The 21671-nt window shown below is 49.3% G+C and overlaps 1 protein-coding gene across 5 annotated transcripts in view; it reads right to left on the bottom strand.

The window, feature by feature from the left end:
* Window positions 1–21671, bottom strand: part of TPRA1 (transmembrane protein adipocyte associated 1) — a 510038-nt gene that overhangs the window by 307397 nt on the left and 180970 nt on the right. For all 5 annotated transcript variants that reach the window (XR_011301886.1, XR_011301887.1, XM_069643376.1 and 2 more), the window contains exon 2: window positions 1198–1306. The gene's annotated coding sequence lies outside the window, so the exon portion shown is untranslated. The remainder of the gene's footprint in view (window positions 1–1197; window positions 1307–21671) is intronic.

Below are 21671 nucleotides of genomic sequence, written 5' to 3'. Positions count from 1 at the left end.
CACAAAGTGTAGGCCTCGTACTGCCCAACTGCTGAGTTCCCCTTCTCCTTTTAAGAACCTCACGCACCACAGCTGGGCAAGTCTCAAAAGGAGTCCACTAGGGACAATACCAGTAGGTTCTGGCACTTGCTCTGTTCATGCCATACTGGCATCTGTCTGATAATATCCTGTCCAAGCACTCTGGCCATGGGGGCCACGAGGGAAAATCAGGAGAAAGGCTCACTCTCTGAACTTCAGAATTTCTCATTCTGACAGGCAAAAAAAGGTGTCATACACAAACTAACACTTCTTGACAATTTTCTCAAGTCAAATACTAAATAACTACAGGGCGCAGGTCAGCACCACTGAGTCCCGACTATTCAAGTCTGTCAACCAGGGTTACTCTTGCACACTCACAGGCTCTCAACCAGGTAAGAGGTTGGGATATAAACTCTAACAGGATAGGAGGCACGATAATGCCAAGCTGCTGGTCTACTTCCAAAAACAGTGTCAGATACAATACGAACACGTCCCTTGAAAACTATGTAGATTCAGACAGGTAGGTGAGGTACTCCGCGCAAAAGAGTCCCAGGCAAAGACCATCTCTAGAAGCCAACTCCCATGGGCCTAAAGAAATGTATAGCTCTCACGACCAGGATATTGTCACAATTAAATTTGGTAAGTGGGCGAGGTTGGGCCCTCTACTAGTCTTGTTCACTCCCAGCGAGTGTCTAGGAGATTGGTTTGGTACAGACTAGATGTCCCGGGTACTAGTAAACAGAGTTAAGTGACAGGTAGCTTGAGGTTTCACGTGGACCATTTCCTAAGGTGAACAATGACCCACAGGTACCCTTGTTCACCATTCAGTATGGGCCTAGAAGGTGAGTTTGTTATGGGGTTGGTGACACTCCCTCTCCTGAAGAACTCTCGCGGTTAAAACCGAACACCAAATAAAATTAGGGGTTGAGAAATGGAGGCTATAACTAGTTATGTTGATTATCTGGAAAGGAACACCCTACAATTTGCCAGTACAATTGTATGATGGTGTGTGGGTGTTCAGGTCCTCCTCTGACAGTGGCAATGAGCTAGCGCCTCACCACTGTGGGAGTGTGACCTGGGTTGACTGGATGGGAACACTGACCTACCCTATGTGTTAACATCCCTCTCAGGCTACAAGCTGGGAATGTCAGTGTGTGCGACTGGTGCTGCAGATCTTACCTTACTACTTGATCCGACAGACAGGCAGCTAGGCACAGGTACATCAGGTAGCTTGCAGTGCAGGTAGCTTGCAGGGCAGGTATCACTTCATCCCGGAGACTGGTGGGCTCTGGTCAATAGATTATGAAAAAGGGGAAAGTTAGAATCATGGGGATGGAAATGTCTTTCGGTGAAGCCAGAAAAGGGACAGAGGAGAGGAGTGCAGGCCGCAGAGCAGGGGGGAGTTCAGTCACAGAAGGTGCAGACATTAAGGTGCTCTTTGCATGATCAGGGACCTATATCAGATTCTAGATCTGAGTCACAGTGCCAGAAAACTGGGCGTGGGAGGCAGGCCAAAATGGGGAAGGCTGTGTGGGAGACCCCAGGACAGGGCCACAGTTTTGGGCCAAGGAATTGACAGATCCGGTGAGGGATGCATTGCGCCTGCAGACAGACTAGGTCCCCACTCCCCCTCTGGCTTTAACAGGCAGACTACACTGAATAGTGGGAACACCAATGAATACAACAAGGTCTTTGCAGAACAGATTTATTACAGGCACAGAAGTAGACTTATTGCCAGCAGAGTGTGTTGGCAACACTAGACATGGATGATAGTCTCCACTGGGCTGCGGGCACATGGCGAGGCATTGATGGCAGGCACACTATCTAGGCACACGCACTGGCATGAGACCTGGGGGAGTTCCATTGGATGCAGGGCGGGGAGGGAGAAGGGACCCCAAGGGAGAAAGGGATGTGGTGAAAAGGGAGAAGATTGAGTGTGGAGGCTGCTGGGAAGGAGGGGAGATGGACAGGGACAGAGAGGTCAGGAGAATGAAGTAGGGGGAAGCAGAGGCAGAGAAGCCAGGAGATCAAGTGGCCCTATAGTGCCCACCTCCACCCACTCCCACAACAGGATAGAACTAGTTTGTGTGGTTCCCAGGGGAGGGAAGATGGACATTACACGGTGCAGCACAGGTGAGCACACATTCTCAGGAAGAGATGAAAGGGGCCACCTTGGTGACATGACCAAGTGGAGGATAATTTGAGGTTGTCAAACAGGCAGGGACAATAGATGACTGGGGGTGGAGAAGGTTCTCGGGAAGGGATGTATAGGGACAGCCCTAGGCTGCAGAAATTGTGACTAATCTGTGGATTTCCTCCCTTCTTCCCCTAGGTGGTCTGTCCACAATACAATAGTCCCCCTGGGGGTGGTACAAAGGGAGTGCGACGGGGGTGGGGGGGAAAAATCACATGGGAGAGGAAGCTCCTAATGGGATTTGGGATGACCATTCCAGAGAACGGGATATTCCTCCGCTTTATTCGACCCTCCCCCCTTCCCCAAGCCAAACTCTCCTTCCCCGACTCAATTCAGTGCCAATATTTTATGTTGCAAGGTCAACCAACCTAGTAGGTTCACACACACACACAAGCATTCTAGTGGTTGCTGGCTACTCACTGGTTCAAACAGAGTAGAAAAGGACAAAAGTCTCAGGAAGCAGTTGTCAAGCACTCCCTGGAGGAGCAAGAAGCAGGAATCCTGTCCTGTAACAGAAGGGTCTGTGGTCCACTGTGCCACCCATAGAGAGGGGGGGAACCCTTGAACCCCACCAGTCTGTGGGGAACCGAGAGAGCAGTCCTCCAAGGAGGAATCTGTTGAACCGTGCACCAGCTGAGCAGATGAGAGCCAGAAGAGAAGCCGTGACCAGAGGAGAAGGAGGACCCGAATGTGGTCCAGGATGGAACGACTGCTCTGGCTTCCTCTGTGTCAAAACTTCCACGCATCCCAGGCACCGGCAACGCGCCTGAGAGAGAGGATGTGCAGCTGGATAGAAGCAACGGTCTGTAGAGCCGCTGCAGACCTCGCGGTTGCCTGAACACTACCGGAGCCTCAAGAAACAAAGCAGCTGCTCTGGAAATGTGGGCACATGCACGGAAGAGACAAACGGGTACGCAGGTTACCAAAGAGATGCTGGTGGTCCGGGGAAGCAAAGGGGTGAAGGCGGAAGCTGGAATAAGAGGGTCTGGTACCCGAATTATAAAAGGAGCCAACAAGCAAGGAGTTGTATGCTTGACAGGGGAGTAGGCCAAGCAAATACAAATGCTACAGGGCAAAACCTAAAGTCATTCAGAATATTGAGAGTTTGGGACCCGCACCCAAGTCCATGAGAGGACAACTGCTTGGCAGGAGAATAAAGCAAGTCATTCTAAATATGGAGAGTCTGAGACCTGCACCGAAAGTGAGAGAAGAATAATTAATGGAAAGGAATCCTACGTTTGGTAAATGTAGTGTTCCAAGTTGTTGGGATAAAATTGTGTCAATTTAAGAAACCCATTCTTCTGAACTACCCTTGAGAGGCCCGAAAGGAACGAAAGTAGAACAGGAAGGAATCTAAGGGAAAGGATCACCACCCTAACCTTGGAGTCCTACATTTGTAAACATTTCTTTATTTTATTAGTTTTTGAATACCCGAGAGCTGGGCACTTTTCTGCTGGTCGGAGCTACAAAGACTACTGTACTTTTAGAAGAGATCCTCCTTGCACAGTTGATTTAAGTTATAAGTGTTAGGGACAGAGGTAGGCTTTTAAGACACAACAGTGACACCCTTTTTAGTTTTGGACATTCTGACAATTTCCGTAGATTTTTTTACCCTCTCTTAGTTTTAGGGTTAGATAGGCATTTTTCAAACGCTTTCTTGAATAATAATGTTTCTGCCCCAAACCATACCACCATTGTGTCAAAGCCTTACTTCTGCACCCTTATAAAATGCTGCAGCTGTTTGCTTGGGATGGTGACAGGTTAACACCAGGGGAGACTAGTTTTTGGATGGGGTCCTTTGCCAGGGCTGGAGAATGGGCCGGATTTTATGACCCACTCCCACACATACCACACATACCACACGGTGAAGGGGCCACCGAGTGAACTAAACCCAAGAGCAGGAACTCAACACATGTCCATGTAGCAAGGCAGGGTGTCACACACACGTACATGCACACACACAATGTCAATGGTGGGCAATGTCCAGTGTGCCAGAAAACAAGCAACTATAGGGATCATAACGTAAATGTTCAAAAACGCAGTGATCAGGCATGTTAGAAACAAGTACAGTGAAGCATTAATGCCATAGTTAACAGGACAAATTACATACACAGGGGAACATGAAAGCACTTGGCAGAAATAAACCACAAACAGCCCAGAAACTGCAGTATGGTCGAGTGGGCAGATTCATAGGCAGGAAAAATGTATATACAGTCACATACATTGCAATATGGAAAATACATTTGTTGAGGTAGCAGGGGGGCACGGGGGGAGGTTTGAACCCGGTCAGCTCAATTACGTTGCGCACCTGCTGTGCCTATAATAGTAGTTTCTGGCAAATGCCTAATACTTATACACAAGCCAAAAGGCTCGTTTGTAGCCGGACTTCAGTGAAGGACACGCATAGTGCTAATAAAATCGAGTGTCTAAAGACAGACCTGGTTAAAGGATAGTTCCGGGACTTTTTTTTTTATTGTCCCTACGGTTCGGCCATGTGTTTTTAAGCATAAATCGGTAGATCGTAGAAAACTTTCCTATGGACCATACCCGACTTTCCGTCCATTAACGCACTCGAAATCAGCCGCCATTTTCTGATAATCCTCTCACTTGCCGCATCGCCCTGGCTCACCTGCTTTTGCGGCACTAAATCAAATCCCCCGCCCCTGAGCCTGACATCGGCAGACGCGTACCGCCCATTTCCCAATGCCAAAGCACGTTTCGTGTCAACAATCGCTGCGCCTCAGCTAATGACGTGTCGCCATGGAAATGGCAGGACGCCTCTTTCCTCAATAAGTATAAACACACCGTTTCACAACACACAGCAGCAGATTTTCGATTCCATTATTCTCTCTGTGTTACTTTGAGTATTCTGTGACTCGTTTCTGTGCTCTGGTCAGCTACCTTCGCCACTTCTAGGCCTTGTGAACACCTGTACCATCTCTGTAAATTATTTTACTTTCTTTACCACACAATGGCTACAATAATGCCGTATATGTACGAGCCCGAGTACACCGAGGAAGAACTACTGGAAAGGCAAGCACGCGAAAACGATGGGGATTCGGACGGCAGTTGGGAGGACCAGTCAACGGATGAAGAGCCTGGACCATGTCGCATGGACGGCGTCTCCACCTGGTGCACGTGCAATCGGTGCAAGCTAATGCCAACTGAGGAGGAGAACTGCTGCTGCCGTGAAAATTCCGGGTGCTTGGCCTACATTTCGGAAGGCGAGCCAAGTCCGCAATGCATCACCGAGCTGCCAGAGTTCAGGGAAGCCTGCCTCTCACGGACCGTGTTGAGGATGATGATGGTGCTTATGCACGAACTTCGCGGCACTGTTCGTCCGCGTAATTCGAGTAACGAGTAAGTATACTCTGGTTGTGATGTCAGTGATGCCACTACTATTTCATGGTCGTCTCCCACATATAAAATTACATATCATTCGAATGCATGTAAATTGGTTCCATATTGTGCATTTTCTAGATAGAATTTTTTCAATAATTTCCCGACCTAATATATAAAAGGAATAATTTTAATAAAGATCTGATGGTGAGACTAATTTCATTTTTTATGTTTTTCAAACAGGTACATCATGCATTACTGCATGTGTCACGAGTACCAGACACCGGCGGATGGTTTTTTTAACCGCCAGTTGCTTCTCTGCGTGAACAACGTTACCACCCTGACCATTTTATGGGACGATCGCCAAGTACAAGTATGCCCTTACGCGGTACTAACGGCTAGATGCAACATACAGACCGTTGTGGTGGCCTAGTGCCTCGTTGTTGGAACAGCCATGCGATTATCAGTGCGACCGAAGAGCTTATTTTATCGTAAACCAACACCCTGTGTACTGCACACGAACATCGCTTGCCTCAAGACGAACTATTTTGGATCGAGAGCAAAGAAAAATGCAAATCCCAAAATATTCTCTAAACATTTGATGTCGAATAAATGTACTTTGCCAAATGTACAATCTTGCCGTTTGCTTTTAAACCACAGTTTCATATTCCGAATTGTGGCGCTGTATTGTGAGATGATCTAAGACCCTGTGTACAGCAAAGGAACATCGCGTGCCTCAAAACGAACTTTTTGGAACGTGAGCAAATAAAAATGAAAATCGCTGAATATTCTCAAAACATTTGATGTCAAATAAATGTACTTTACCAAATTTACAATCTTGAAGTTTAATTTAAAAGTACAGTTTCATATTCCCGATTGTGGCGCGCTGTGTTGTGTGAGCTCATCTGTGTTGATTTCCGGGTTCTGTGTGGAGTCGCGTAGAAGACGCCTGGGCGCGTTTGCCTACGCAGCTCAGTCACGTCACGGATAGAGGCGGGGAATATGAATGTTTTGATAAAGTCTGTTTAAGGGGCGGGGGATTTGATTTAGTGCCGCAAAAGCAGGTGAGCCAGGGCGATGCGGCAAGTGAGAGGATTATCAGAAAATGGCGGCTGATTTCGAGTGCGTTAATGGACGAAAAGTCGGGTATGGTCCATAGGAAAGTTTTCTACGATCTACCGATTTATGCTTAAAAACACATGGCCGAACCGTAGGGACAATAAAAAAAAAGTCCCGGAACTATCCTTTAAGCTATTTTTTTATAATCCAGTAGCGCGTTTACAGCTCCAATTAAGCCATCAACTCTCTGAAGAAGGTTTTGAAAAAAATACTAGCTGGCACTTGGCACTTCGAGCACAAGGTTTAATGGTAAGGCTTGTTAAAGCTAGCGCCAAGAGATCTCAGGAGGATGGGTTTTGGGCAGGGAGGGGCAGGACGTTGGTGACAATTGCCATATGGATTAGCATGGCCATTGGCAGTCAATGGGTTGGTAAACAACCAATAAATGCCAACAAGCTTTGTGACCATCCTCGTATGCCATTTCTCCCTAGCTGTACTCTAAAGCAATAGTTTCCGCTTTAGGTGGCGCTTTAGCCAAATCCAGAAAGTCAGTGTAATAATAAGAAATAATAATAATAAGAAAGACTGCATAAGAAACTAGTGGGAGCTCTGTTGAAGGCAAGCATGTGTCTCAAGAGAAATGAGCACATTGGCTCACAAGTTACTGCTGAGCAGTTGCGCTCACTGCCTGAAGCGGTCCACGCTAAAACACCTTTCTTGTAATGTACGCCAGGCATGTGCGTGAAGTGAAATTTAAACATAATAAATGTCCATTGCCTGGGATTGAAGCAGTAGTGGAGTGGCCGAGAGCTGGCGCCAGCCATGCCACTGCAACAAATACGCGCACACTCTTCAACTATGTACTTGGCACGGGTCCCGTTTTGGCTGGCCGTGCCTCTTTTATTCTTCATGACCGGTCAGGTCACGACGCCTCTTACCCCATTTCTCTACACAACATCCCTCCACAACTTGGATAATAAGATGAACACCATTCAGAATGTTCAGCTAACAGTTTGCCAATCGGCTGTGTGAAGGATGAAACCCCTCAGCTTCATGTATGGCTGCGGCTTCTCTCTCAGAGTACCTCAACCTGCTTTCACAAGGGATCACAAAAGTGTCATCCTGGACCTCTGCTCGCCTTCGACAGGAGCTTGCAGAAGTCAGGACAGGACTCAGGTGGCAGGGTCCGGGGGTAGGGGGGTTGCCCACGGTCTCACCATTGCCCGTCTCTCTCCTCAGTCTCTGGGGGTTGGGGGGCTGTCTCGCCTTGGTGTTCACTCGAGGGCTGGACAGGCTTCCCTAAACATGGTGGATGGCACTTTCCGGAAATGTGATGCATTTCTTGTCACTGTCTCTTCATCTCTCCTCACTGTCCCCATACCATGGCCGTTGTTCATTATCGTCCAGGGTTGCGATTCAGGACATAACCAAATTCTTCGATGGAGACCTGTTCTTCATTAACCGTATCTCCTGGGTTCAGGTTGTTGGGGAGAGCTCAGCGGGCTCTGCTTTCTCTCTCATTCCGGTATTGCCGGTTCTTCTCCTCTTGCTCATTTTCTATGTCAGGTGCTGTCCAGCTGGGGTGCACAGGAAGCCTCACCTGCATGGGAACCTCAAACATGTGAGCTGCGGAACATACCTGCTTTGAGGAATGCAGTGTCTAACAGTAAGTCTGGAGGAATCTATATACCTCGGCAGCCACGGAACTTGGTCTTTCGCGATTCGTATTACTTTGTTAAACGAGGTCATGAAATGCTCAGCGTCTCCGTTGGCGTTTTAACGACTCCTTGATGGTCTTCCTCTAGCATCGTTGGCAGGACAATGCGATGAACCTTCAGTATGACCCCTTCTGGCGAGACCGAGAGTTCATGGCATTCCCCAAAGAGCCCCTGCAACAGTTCTTGGGCAGCCGGGGTGCGGGGCGTTTTTGCTGCTAGAAGGTTTCTCCAGTCCCCCGACAGAATGGATTCTCTCATGAGCTGACGGCACGAGTCTTGCACTGTATTGCCGCTGATCAACTCTAGCACCATTTGTTTGGGACGAGTGCACGGGACCACGTGACAGACATGCTCATCCGTCTCCTGGGTCACTTATTTTTCCACCAGCGTTGCTGGCTATGGGTGCAGGGACAAGTAGTCGCCGAGTTGTCTTCACTGGCTCAGTAGAGTACCTCGATAACAAATTGTTGTAGATGGAGCATCCAGCATTCAAGCCTTGCCGGCAGGTGTGGGGCTGGCCCCTTGAAGATTGGCACGAGCAGCTTATGATGAGTGTAAATTGTGGCATGATGATCCAGGAGATATACTTGAAAATGCTGGCAGCCCCACAGGATGGAAAGGGCCTCTCACTCGATGTATGCATAGTTTTGTTCAGTCTTGGTTAGCGCCTGGCTGGCAAAAGCAATGGGGTGTGTGATGCCTTCCTGGTCCATTTGGGTGAGGACTGCTCCCAGTCCCACTGGACTGGCATCCACCAGTAGTTCTGTCTTCCATGCAGAATTGAAGCGCACCATTGTGGTGCTTGAGGCGATTGATTCGTATTTGCTGAAATGCCATGAATTGCTCCTCTCCCCATTTCCACAGCTCATCTTTTCTATTGAGCTCTAGTAGTGGTGCTGCAAAAGTCGATGGGTCTGGAATGAACCGGCCGCATTAAATAGCCATACCCATAAAAGCTTCAGAATTCTGTTGCAGTGGTCGGCGGCTTTGCGTTCTTGATATCCACGACCTTGGTCGGGTCGGGGGGGTACACAGTTTGCATTAAAGACATATCCAAAAAAAGCGAACTCACGTTTCGGCGTGTAGGGTCAATACCCTCATATAGTAATTGTAGTACAGCCGTCAGCCGTGTGTTTTATTCTTCTTCCGAGGTACCGTACACGAGGATGTTATCACGGGCAATTGTGGCACCGGGACGAGCCTGTAATATCTTGCGTATCTCGTTTTGAAAGACCTCCGCTGCCGACGAAATGCTGCAAATGAGTCTACGGTATCTCCGGAGCCCCAGGTGCGAGGAGAAGGTTGTGATGTATCTCGACTCCCTGGCCAACTTGATTTGATGGTAGCCGGATCGGAGATCCAGTTTGCTGAAGATGGTAGCCCTGGTTAAGTTAACGGTCAATTCATCTATTGTGGGCGTGATGTACCATTCACACCCAATTGCGAGGTTGGGGACCATCATGTCAATACATATTTGTATGGCGTTCAGCTGTTTTTGTTTGTTGGTGACGACCATCAGTGACACCCACGGGGTGGGCCCCGAATGTCTTCTCAATTATACTTAAGTCTTCCAACTTCTTTAGCTCTGCTTCCACAGCCGCACGCATATGGAAGGGGACTCTTCTGTGTCGAACTGCTTTTTGTTCATCAGTTGGGTCTATGCAGAGCGGGACGGTCTGGTTTTTCAGACAGCCGATCCCTTTAAACAGGTTTGCATGTTTTTCTAACAATCTGTCGATGCTGACTTTTGCAGATGTAAAGCGAAGTGGAGGAGTAAAGTTTTCTGCTGTTCTGCAGTTTAGCAATGTCTCTATGCCTGCGTCGACAATATATCCTGGTACGGCACACTTCTCTATTGTACACCAACTCTGTTTAGAAAGATCCCTTTACAGGGAGAGGCTTTTTACTGCCATATGCATAGAGTTGAACCGTTTTGTGTTGTAGTTGGGGGCTGCTGGTACTGTCTTGAACTTTTTCAGAAGAATAAATGTTCACTGTAGCCACAGTGTCAATTAACACTTTTGTGGTTGTGCTTTTACTAGTGCTGTGCATGTCGGCTGGAATCAGAGTTTGTTTTTGTAGTGCTCTTGGGTGATTCTACTGGTGAGATGAGTTTTCCCTCTCGCTCAATTTCTTCCTGTATTTGGTGTGTCATTCTGGAGACGATTCTCCCTCCGACTGTTCGCTGTATTCACTGTCGCTGTCCCTCGGACTTTGCTCACACCGCACTATCCTTGCTTTTCCTTTGCGATTCTTCTGGTAGCCTGTTCTCTGCATTAGTGTGTCCCTCGAGTGTGACCCGCGAGGCTCTCGTCGGAATTTGGACTTGAGGCATACTGAGACAAAGTGATTTACTTTCCCACACTTGCGGCATGTTGCCCCAATCGCTTGGCATAGCTTTTCTTTGTGCCAGGCCCTCGGTACCATTTGCACGACTGCTGCCATTTGGTAAAGCAGGGGCTCGTCCTCTGGCATTTCCCTTTGTGTCAATTCTGGCAATGCTTGAGGTTTATTTGTCTGTATTGATTGGCAAACGACTCATGGCCGCCTCCCTAGCCGCGACCTGAGAGTCTGTTCTTTCGCTCCATCTGCAGAATTTGTTCAAGGGACAAGTTTCTGAGAGGATGGCTCTCCTGAGTTTTTCCGATGAAATGCTGTGGCTTTGTTGTCGCACCGAGAACTCGTCAGGAAATTCACATCCCACTGCCAGCTCTCCTACCCTTGCATGAAGATAGTCAATCTTCCATGCCTCTATTGAGCAGGGCACTGAATAGCCACAGAGCTAGTGTTTCCAGATTCAGCATGAAGAATGTTCGTTTTTTCTCTGCTGCTGCTAAAGTCTTCTTTGACTTGAGGTGAATCTCAAACTGCTGAAACCACAAATCCCATCGGTGGGTGGCACCCTCTGTGCAAGGGTCAAAAGGCACCATGAACTAGCCTTAGGACGAGTCCGGCCACAAAGTGGTATCTTCACGTTCTTTCCGCCTCCCAGATAGCTCTCCTATGGACGTCCCCGTGGCTGGCAGTGACTGCTGCTCGCCCGACATGCTGTCTTCTAGGGGTTGCAAGCTTTGGTATGGCACTCCTCGCACTGATTGATACAGGTATGCATGCTTGGTTGCGCGCCCCTGCCAGGTGCTGTTATGTTCCGCTTCTCTCCTTGAGTTCCACCAGCTACCTTTTGTGTGGGCGTGCGCTGCCCTTTCGCTGATGGGGCCACCCTCTGTCTCACTAGGGTGTGGGTTAAAGTTGGGGCTCCTTCTTCCCCCTTTTATTTGTGCCTTGGGGGCCACACCCACCTTGTTAACTCCGAGATTGCCTTGCCAGTGTTCTGCTACTGCCTGCAGCAGAGATTGGCTCCCAACCAGCCTTGGGATCGGTTCCCCGTTACCATTACGCCAGCTGGTGCCGGTTCACCTGCTGTGTGTCCAAATACGTGGCAATGGGAACGCCTCGCCTGCCAAAGCGTTCCCCACTCGGTGAGATGCACGTGCTGTGCAGGTCGTGCTCCTGGTGCTGTTTCCTGGGGTGAGGTGTGCTGACTGCGAAGGTGTGGCTCCACCTTAGCGCCCCGCAGTGCAGTAACAACCATTCAGGGAGCGGATCTCCAGTGATCATGCTCACCGATGTGCTCGTCGTGCTCCGATTTGCCCTCGTGCACAGCAGAGACAGGATGGACTGAGCTCAGGATAGGCGCGACCGCTTTGTCGCCAGTGTACAGTGGTGGTGAGCTGGGGCTTGAGCAGGGTGAGTCACGCCACTGAAATGAATACGTGCACACTACTTGCCACTGGTCCTTTGGCGGGCTGTACCTTTTTTATTCTTCTTACTGCATCATGACGTGTTATGTCATGATGCCTCTTTACCGTTTTCTCTACACCACAACAGTGACTCGCACAAGGTAGCTCTACCAGCGCCTGATCTTATGGCAGTGAAAACATTTTTAAAAAATAAAGTAGCAAGCTAAATTGTAAATAAGAAACTGAAATTCACAGCTGTTTTAGCGTAAACATTTTGTAAAATGAGAAATACTTGATCTGCTGTGACAAGCAGCAAAGAAGAGGAACAGGGGCTGATAACCCCTGCATTTTCCCATTTTGCCCTTACTGCCAATTATTCTTTTGCACATGTTCCTTTGGTGCGCTTTTTTACGTCCCCCGCAATGAATTGGCATGACACAGTAATTTCAAATGGCAAACTTGGCTGCAGTTTTATTTCCATAACAGAATTATTGTACACATTTTGTGAACTTCAGTCTGCAAGTGTGGCGCTTGCTCCGTGCCGGATTTCCCTTGCTTCCCCCTATACTTTTGTATAGTAGGCCCCCAACTCCCCCGACCCTTTGTACCTGAGCCTATCCTGCCCGGCAGGTGTCCGTGGGTGGAGAGAGCGCCATTTCTTTTTGGGGGAAACTGAGCCTTAGTCGTTACTACCAGAGGCCCCCGCCGTTAGGCCCCCAAGAGGCGCTAGTCCGGAAGAGCGAAGACCCATTCCAGTTTCCTTCTGGCTCATCCGGAGTCTATCATTTGTGCCTGGTCGCCCAAACACCGCCACGCCACCCGGTGGGTTCCCGCCCACCGTGGCTCCCCTTCCTCCTGTCTCCATTTCACAACTCCAGCAATTTGGTACAAATGTTCCAGAAAAAGAGCTCCATCCCTGTTGCAGACAGGTGCACCCCATCTCTCAAAAAGTACTCAGGAGTTTTCCCGTTGATCAGGCCATGCCTGATTTGATGGAAGCCTCTGCCCCTGCAAAATTTCGCCACTGTCCCATTCAGTTTCCTCCTTGATTTTTCGACTGCTGAATGGTTCTCGGCCCCTCTCCATTCCGCCCTGGGAATTATTTCTGACCATACGATCTCTGTTCGCCCAATTGTGCCGCGATCTCCTGCAAAGAGCTCGTAATGTTCATTAACAACACCCCTCTCCCCAGGCTGGTCAGGTTGTTCCCTCCCAGGTGTACTACCAGCACCTCAGGCTTCTGTTGCCTAACCAGCAATTTCCGCAATAGCTCTTTCAGATGCGCCCACTTCATCCCTGGCAGCCCGTGCCACTCAATCCTGTACTCGCTGGCTGTCAGCTCCTCCTGCTGCTGAGTCCAGCTTGCCTTGGCCCTTGAGACGAACGAGTGCCCCACCACCCACACTGTGCGCTTCCTCTTTCCTTGTACTGCTGGGAAATAAGAAGTGGAGGGAACGGCATGGTTAACTCGCATTTTGTCCGGCCTGATATATCTTTTTTAACACCCCGAGGACCATCTCCCCAACCTCATGATGTCCTCTGCCCCCAAGCCCCCGGCTGCTGCAGACTTGTCGGCCCCTATTCGAAATGAGTGTGTCCCAAACCAGCCCTCCGTCAACCCTATCTTTGCCAGGCCCTGTGCCATCACTTTTTTAAACTGGAAGCGGCTTAGTGCGGACCCGTCTCTGTGCAAGAGCCACGGTGCATTCGCCTCTGATGGCTGCCGCTGTTGGAGGAACTTGGCCACGGCCGCCACTGGGCATACTCTGCTTGTCTGGATGGCCTGCAGTGTTAATGCTTCCCCCTTCCCTTTCTGATCGGTTTTTGACCTTCTCACATAAATGACCACCTGGGAGCTGTTCACCTAAACATCCCTCAACCGTAAAAACCCGTTCCCCTTGCCACCTTTATTTTCCTGCGCCAGCTCGCTGACCCCGAGAGCTCCAAAAATGCCACCGTGAAGGCGGCCGTGAACAGTACCTTCTCAGCCTCACCGTTACATACAGTGTCCAGACATTTAATTAACCCGTGTAGTTTTAAAATATCAATTGGTCGCCTCTCATCCGGTTTTGGCACAGTTTGCTTCCCCCAGCCTCTCATGGCCAGCGTGATGTAGTGCTCCTTGGTGGGGTCCTTCTCCCCCTTAAGCTTGGCGAAATGCGCTATGGCCGCCAAGTGGTATAATACCCATGCTCGGGTCTTTCCCATCTTCCAGCACCAGCCCCACAAAGGCCCGTACCGGGTTCTCCCCCTGCTCACCTGGCAGCGCCTCTTCTCGGAATTGTGTAAAACATTCCCAACATGCCCTGTACCTCCTTGCTGTACCTGGTGCCAGCGCCGACTCCACCAAAGAGCTCAGATCACCCCAATCATCCCCCACCACAGATCCTCGAATGGGGCCATTTCCTTCCTTGCTTCGGGGCAGCTTTCGCGGAACCTGTCCCACTGTAAACGAGACAGAGAATCAGCGCCGTATTCTTGATACCGGGAATGTGCCGTGCCCTGACTTCAATGTTCAGACTTTTGGTGAATTCCCTGAGTAACCTTAGCACCCTCAGATTGCTAGAGGACCCTGTGTTGATAATCTGGACCACTGCCAAGTTATCCGACCATAAAGCAACTTTTTTGTTCTCCAGGAGTTCACCCCACAACTTGAATGCAACCACTATGGGGAATAGTTCCAGCAGTGTAATGCCCTTTGTGACACCTTCCCTATGCCATTCCTGTGGCCATGCTTTGCCGCACCACCTGTCCCCCAGGATCGCCCCAAAGCCCAGGGACCCAGAGGAATCGGTGAACAGTTTGAGCCTCTGACTGCTAGCCCAGTCCGCCCTCCAGATCGCCACCCCATTGGACTTTGCTAAGAAGTTGTCCCACATCCCGAGATCCTCCTTCACCTCCATCCCTAACCGGACGTGCTGAGAGGGGTGTTCCAAACCCACTGTTTTTAGCTCCACACTTCTGGCAAATGCCCTGCCCAATGGTATCACTCTCCCTGCAAAATTGAGGTTCCCTGCCAGTGACTGCAGCTCCCGCAGGGTCGCTTTATTTTTCCCCAACAGACCTCGTATCATTACCTGTAGTTTCTGCACCTTGTCCTGCGGGAGCCTACACTCGCCCTTTATTGAATCGATCTCAATCCCCAGAAATGTTAACGTAGTGGCAGGACCCATGGTCTTCCCTGGCGCCAATGGCACCCCCAAGTGCCCCATCTTCCCTTGAAACTCCTCCATCAGGGCCCTGCACTCCTCTGTTCCCTTCCTACCAATGAAGAGGAAGTCATCTAGGTAGTGCAAAATTCCTCCCTCCTTCATTTTCTGCCTTACTGCAAATTCCAAGAAGGAGCTGAATGCCTCGAAATACGCGCATGAGATAGCGCAGCCCATTGGTAGACACCTGTCGTAGTAATAGTCATTGCCCACTTTGAAACCCAGCAAGTGGTCACTGTCCTTGTGGATTGGTAACAATCGAAAGGCCGACTCTATGTCTGCTTTCCCTAACAGAGCATCCTCCCCAGCTGCTTTCACCATTCGCACTGCATCCTCCAGTGAGGCGTATTGCACCCTGCACAGCTCTTCAGGTATGCCATCATTCACCGACTGACCCTCGGGGAAGGAGAGGTGATGGATCAGGCGGAACTGGCCCTCTTCCTTCTTTGGTACCAGCCCTAGTGGGGATACCACCAAGTTGGCCATGGGTGGAGCAGGGAATGGGCCTGCCACTCTCCCAAGACTCACTTCCTTTTCTACCTTTCTTTGCACCATCTCCGGTTTCTCCAATGCCGACCGAAGGTTAGCTGCCTCCTTCCCCCCTTGGCTACCTACCCCAGGGATCCGAAAACTCCACCTGAACCCTTGCCACAACAGCTTTGCATCAACCTTATTGTGGTATAAATTCAGAAAAGGAGTCATGGCAAAGATGTTAACCGGCGTGGGTAAGTTCCATTTAATCACAATTTTGTCAATTACAGTTTCTCCCACATTGCATTGTTTTGCTGGTACTTCAATCACTATTTGCTTTCTCTTTTGGTTTGCTACTGTCTTTATGTTTGGCTTCGCCTGGGGTGGATCTGCGAGGGCTGGCGCCTCCTCCCCTTTGGTGCTTGTATCTGCAGGCATTACCATAAGAACAGTACCCCTCTGCAAACCTCCAGCAGTTCTCTTGATCCCCCTGATGGGCTGCTGCCCGATACACCCAGGGAGAGGGCCCGCGAAAGGACCCCCTCCCCCGCTGCGTGTACCCCCCTCTGCCCCTCCCGCCCGGGACCTTTCCCCTTGTTGCTTGTCCTCTGGCTCCCTGAAGGGTACCACTTTGTCGATGTATCCCCCTGTAACGCTCACCTGATTCCCGCAGAGGCGCCGGTCTTGACTGGGTGAATGCCGTATCTTCAAAGGTGATGTGTAACACACAGTTGGCTCTTTGGGCTGGACCTCTGTGCACTGTATGTCTGACTTGAAGAGTAAGATGTCTGCAGATAGAAAATATGGGATTAATGAACTGGGGTTATTGGGTGCCTCTCTCCTCTGCCCTTTCTCTTCTCCTGTAGAACCCCAAAGGTTAACGCCCTCACCTTAGGTAAGTGAACGCCGAGCTCTCCATCTGCCTCGGGGCAGGGTGCCGTAACCAGTTTCTTCACTGGATAAGGGTGCAGGCCTCTTGACCTCAGAGGACTGCTGTCCGTCGTTAACTGCACGAACGGTAAGTTCTGGGCACTTCAAATGTCTTAAAAGTCTTTTGTAATGATATCTCTTGTTTTGCAGGGTTCCGGCGATGGCGGATGGCGGGCTGATGAGAGTTGAGGATCGAACCCGCATGAGGAATAGAAGCGCCTGGAAGCACGTAAGTAAGCGCTTGTAGCCTGCTTCACGATGCGCACTAACTGTCCCTTTTATCTTGCAGGTACAAGTTCGGAGCTTTAGAGAAGCTGAAGGGTGCTGGAATACCCACTGGATTCGGCGTGGGAAGGAGTAATGGCACGTGAGTAATAAAGTTGCCCAATGTCTTTAAACGCACCTTCTTTTGTCTTTCAGATGCGGGATGCAGCGCCGAAGGCCTCCGGAGCGTGCGAAGAGTAGGTAAGCCTTTGTCTTTCAGATGCCGGAATGCAGCGCGAGGCGTTGGTGACAGCCGATGGACCAGGTAAGAGATGCGCTGCCACTGAAGACCGTAGTGCTAACCTGTTCTTTCTTTGTCTTTACAGGTGCTGCTGAAAACTGGATTCCAGGATGGTAAGCCTTTGTTCCCTTAGGCCCAGGATCAGAAGCAGAAGACACGATGAGCGTTCTGCTGCAGAGAATGCAGAATAACACAAAGCAAGATTCATCCATCGGGTGTGGTTTAAATAGCCTCCTGTAGTGCTTAGGTGTCTCCTTCCACAGCCACGCCTAGGTAAGAAAAGAGTTCCTGCTTTCCAGAAGAGTTCCAGTGTTCTGAACCTAGGGAGTGGCTCCTGCCCCACCCAACAGGAAAAGTAGTCCCAAACAGAAGAGGATCAGGGGTTCAACTGGCAGGTAAGTAAGCAGCATGGTCTGCTGCAGGTAAGTCCACCCAAGCATTATGAGCCCGGCACTTCCAGCGCTGGGACTGGGCATCTTTATGAGCCTGGTGCCACTGGCGCCAGGACAGGGTCCAAAAGGTCCCAATTGGGACTGGCTGGCACTCGGAACCGGGGTTATGGGTCTGCTTCCAAGGGAGTCGGGCAAGTCCTGATCTTTTGGAAGCAGAGATCATGACAGGACCCCCCCTCAAGGCCCCTTGATTAGACGAGGCGCGTGGACATATTCTGCAGGTTCTCAGGATCTTTCTTGGGGACCGTAGCCTTTCCAGTCAATCAGGTAAAATAGTTTAGATTTGGAGATCTTGGAATCCAGGATGCTTTTGACTTCAAACTCGAGTTCTCCATCAACTAGAATAGGTTTTGGAGATGTAGTTAGTCGGGTTTGAGGTTGCACGGGTTTTAATAGAGAGACGTGGAAGACCGGAAGTATCTTCATGTGAGGGGGCAAGTCCAACTTGACCGCTACTGGATTTACTATGGTAGTGATGGAATAGGGACCAAGGTATCTTGGGTTGAATGTGCGTGGTCCTTTTAGAGGTAGATATTTGGTGGATAACCAGACTTGATCTCCTACTTGATATTGGGGGGCTTCCTTCCGATGTTGGTCTGATCCTTTCTTGTATTGTTCTTTAGCCCTTTGAAGGTGAGAAACGGCTTCCTTAAAGGCTTGGGTGATTGTAGAATGCAGGTGGTCTACTGCTGGTGTTCCAAGATCTTGGAGTGGATCCAACTCCGAGGTTCGAGGGTGACTACCGTATAAAAGAAAAAACAGGGTCTTCCCAGTTCCCGAGTGGACAGAGTTATTGTAGGCATATTCGGCTATCCAAAGGATATCTTTCCAAGTTTTTTCAGTTTGTTGTAGCATGCAGCGCAAATACTGTTCCAGAGTTTGATTGGTCCTCTCGGTTTGTCCGTCGGTTTGAGGGTGGTGGCTGGTCGAAAGTCTCACATCAATTTGAGCCGACCGACAGCAACTTCGCCAAAAATGAGAAATAAATGGACTACCTCGATCCGAAATTAGAACTGAAGGAAAACCGTGCAGTCGGACGATGTTTTCGAGAAATTCTCGGGCCAGAGTTGCTGCTGTTGGTAAGCCTTTGAGTGGAATGAAATGCGCCATCTTGGAGAGTAGGTCTACGATTACTAGGATCGTATTGTATCCGGAGCATGGAGGTAGATCGGTGATGAAGTCCATAGAAAGCGTATGCCAAGGGCGAGGCGGGATGTCAATAGGGCGTAAGAGGCCGGCTGGTTTTTCCTTTTGACTCTTGTTTTGGGCGCATACTCCACAGGACATTATAAAGTCTCTGATATCTTTTTTCCAAGACGGCCACCAGAAGTAGCGCTTGATCTTTTCCGAGGTCTTGGTCATACCGGGATGTCCTTCCATTAAAGAATCGTGATAACAAGAGATTACCTTTTTCTGTAAATCTGTGCTGGGCAGGTATAACCGTTCTTGGAAATATAATAGGTTGTCCTTCACCGTAAAGTCCTTTCCCTGCAGATGCCAATTCTGTATGTCTGCTGGAGTTACCAGTAGCCTGGCTTTATCCTTAACTTCCTCTATGGATTGTGTGGCGATTACACCTAGAATTCTTTGTTCGGGAATGATAGGTACAGGTTTAGGATTGATCAAATGTTCTTCCACTCCCATCCGAGAAAGGGCATCAGCTTTACCGTTTTTTGTACCAGGTCGATAGGTAATTATGAAGTCAAACTCGGCAAAGAATAGTGCCCAACTGAGTTGCCTAGAGGATTGAGCTTTTGCGGTTTTCAAATATTGCAGGTTTCGGTGATCTGTAATCACAGTAACGGTGTGTCGGGCACCCAGAAGATAATGCCGCCAAGCCTTAAAGGCGGACTTGATAGCTAGAAGTTCCTTATCAGCAATAGTGTAATTGATTTCAGGAGGCGAGAATTTACGGGACCAAAATGCCACGGGATGCAACTGATTGGTTACTGGGTCCTTTTGGGATAGAACTGCCCCCATGGCAAGGCTCGAAGCATCAGTTTCAACGATGTAGGGGAGTTCTGGGCGAGGATGTTTTAAGATCGGTGCAGAGATAAATCTAGTCTTCAAATTCTGGAAAGCTTGTTCCGCCTCGGTAGACCATTCAAAACGTTTGTTTTTCTTTAACAAGGCGGTGATGGGCTGGACTATTCTAGAGAATTCGGGGATAAACCTGCGGTAAAAGTTAGCGAAGCCTAACATGCTTTGAACACCTTTTACGGAGGATGGCGATGGCCATTTGAGAATTGCATCGACCTTCTTTGAATCCATACGCACTCCGCTAGGTGATAATATGAATCCCAAGAATTCAACTTCAGTCACGTTGAAAACACATTTTTCCAACTTAGCGAAAAGTTTGTGTTGACGCAATCTTTCGAGGACCATTTTCACGTGTTTCCGATGTTCAGTTTCCGATGAAGAATAAACGAGGATGTCGTCAATGTAAACAACAACACACACATCTATGAGCTCTCTGAGGACATCGTTCATAAAATATTGAAAGGCGGCCGGGGCATTGCAAAGTCCGAAGGGCATGACCTGATATTCAAATAGCCCATACTTGGTGCGGAAGGCCGTCTTCCATTCATCGCCCTCTTTTACTCGTACCAAGTGGTAGGCTCCTCTAAGATCCAGCTTTGTATATATGCATGCTTTTCTGACTTGGTCCAGGAGTTCAGGGATCAAAGGTAACGGATATCTATTCTTAACGGTGATCTGGTTCAGGGCGCGATAATCTATACAAGTTCTAAGGTCCCCTTCTTTTTTTGGAACGAAGAACAAAGCTGAGGAAGCAGGGGACTTGGAAGGACGAATAAACCCATTCGCTAGGTATTGATCCAGGTATTGTCGGAGGTGAAGATTCTCAGGCTCGGTGAGGGCATAAATTCTACTACAAGGAGGAGTAGATCCAGGTATCAGGTCTATCTGGCAGTCATAAGACCTATGAGGAGGTAGAGAGTTAGCCTGATCCTTCCGGAAAACATCTTGGAATTCTAGGTATTCAGGAGGTAACTGGGGAGCCTCCGAGGAAATTGCTGCCAGTGCAACACCAGGTCGAGGGTGACAAGTAGAGACACATTCTGGAAACTGAACCGTTCTTGCTCGCCAATCGATCTGAGGATTGTGCTTCTCTAACCAAGGAATTCCTAGAATAATCTGGAACTGAGGGGCCTTGATCACATCGAACACGATCTTCTCATGGTGTCCATCTTGACTTACTAGCGTCACTTCTTGGGTGGTATGCGTTACTGGTCCGGAGGCTATCTCCGTACCATCCACCGTAGTAATGACGTCCTTTACAGCCTTTGGACAAAGAGTCAGATTCATCCTCAAAACCATTTCATGATCCACATAATTGCCGATGGCACCGCTGTCGACGTAAGCTTCAATCGCATGTAATTGATCCGGATGTTCAGGGCTAATGAGGACCATAGGTATCACGAAATGCGAGGTCACTGAACTGGTTTTAACGCTCGGCAAGAGGACCTCTATTCTTGTCAGGCGAGGTCGTTTCCCTGCTCAGAGTTTGTGACCCTGGTAACTGCAGCTCCTACTGCCTTCTTGGCTGGTTTCACCGGACAGTCTCGAAGAAAGTGCCCCGAGTTTCCGCAATAGAGGCATAATTGCAGCCGTTTTCTCCTTTCCCGCTCCTTTTGTGTTAGTGGTCCTTTCAGGCCCCCTATTTGCATGGGTTCCCCGGAGTCTACTCCTTTGGTAGGAGTTGGTGGTTTGGAAAATACTCGAGCATCAAACTTGGAACGATCGGCCTTCCTGTTCTGCAGTCTGTGGTCAATTTGAACGACTAAGTCAATATAGTCCGAACAGTCTTGCGGGGGATTCACTACTTGGGCTAACACATCTTTGAGCTCTCCACGAAGACCTCTATAATACAGCGTAATCCTTTTGTCCTCAGGCCATCGAGTTTCCACTATCAGTCTGTTGAAAGACGCAATATAAGCCAAAAGGTCTCGATTACCTTGTCGCAATGAAAGGAGCTCATTGTCCAAGGCCTGCCCCTGTGAATGTCTTGCAAACA

The sequence above is a fragment of the Ambystoma mexicanum genome, chromosome 2p (assembly GCF_040938575.1).
Source record: "Ambystoma mexicanum isolate Mex_15411 chromosome 2p, UKY_AmexF1_1, whole genome shotgun sequence".
NCBI lineage: Eukaryota > Metazoa > Chordata > Amphibia > Caudata > Ambystomatidae > Ambystoma > Ambystoma mexicanum.
The sequence above is the reverse complement of the archived record's forward strand: the minus strand, read 5'-3'. Positions and strand labels throughout refer to the sequence as shown.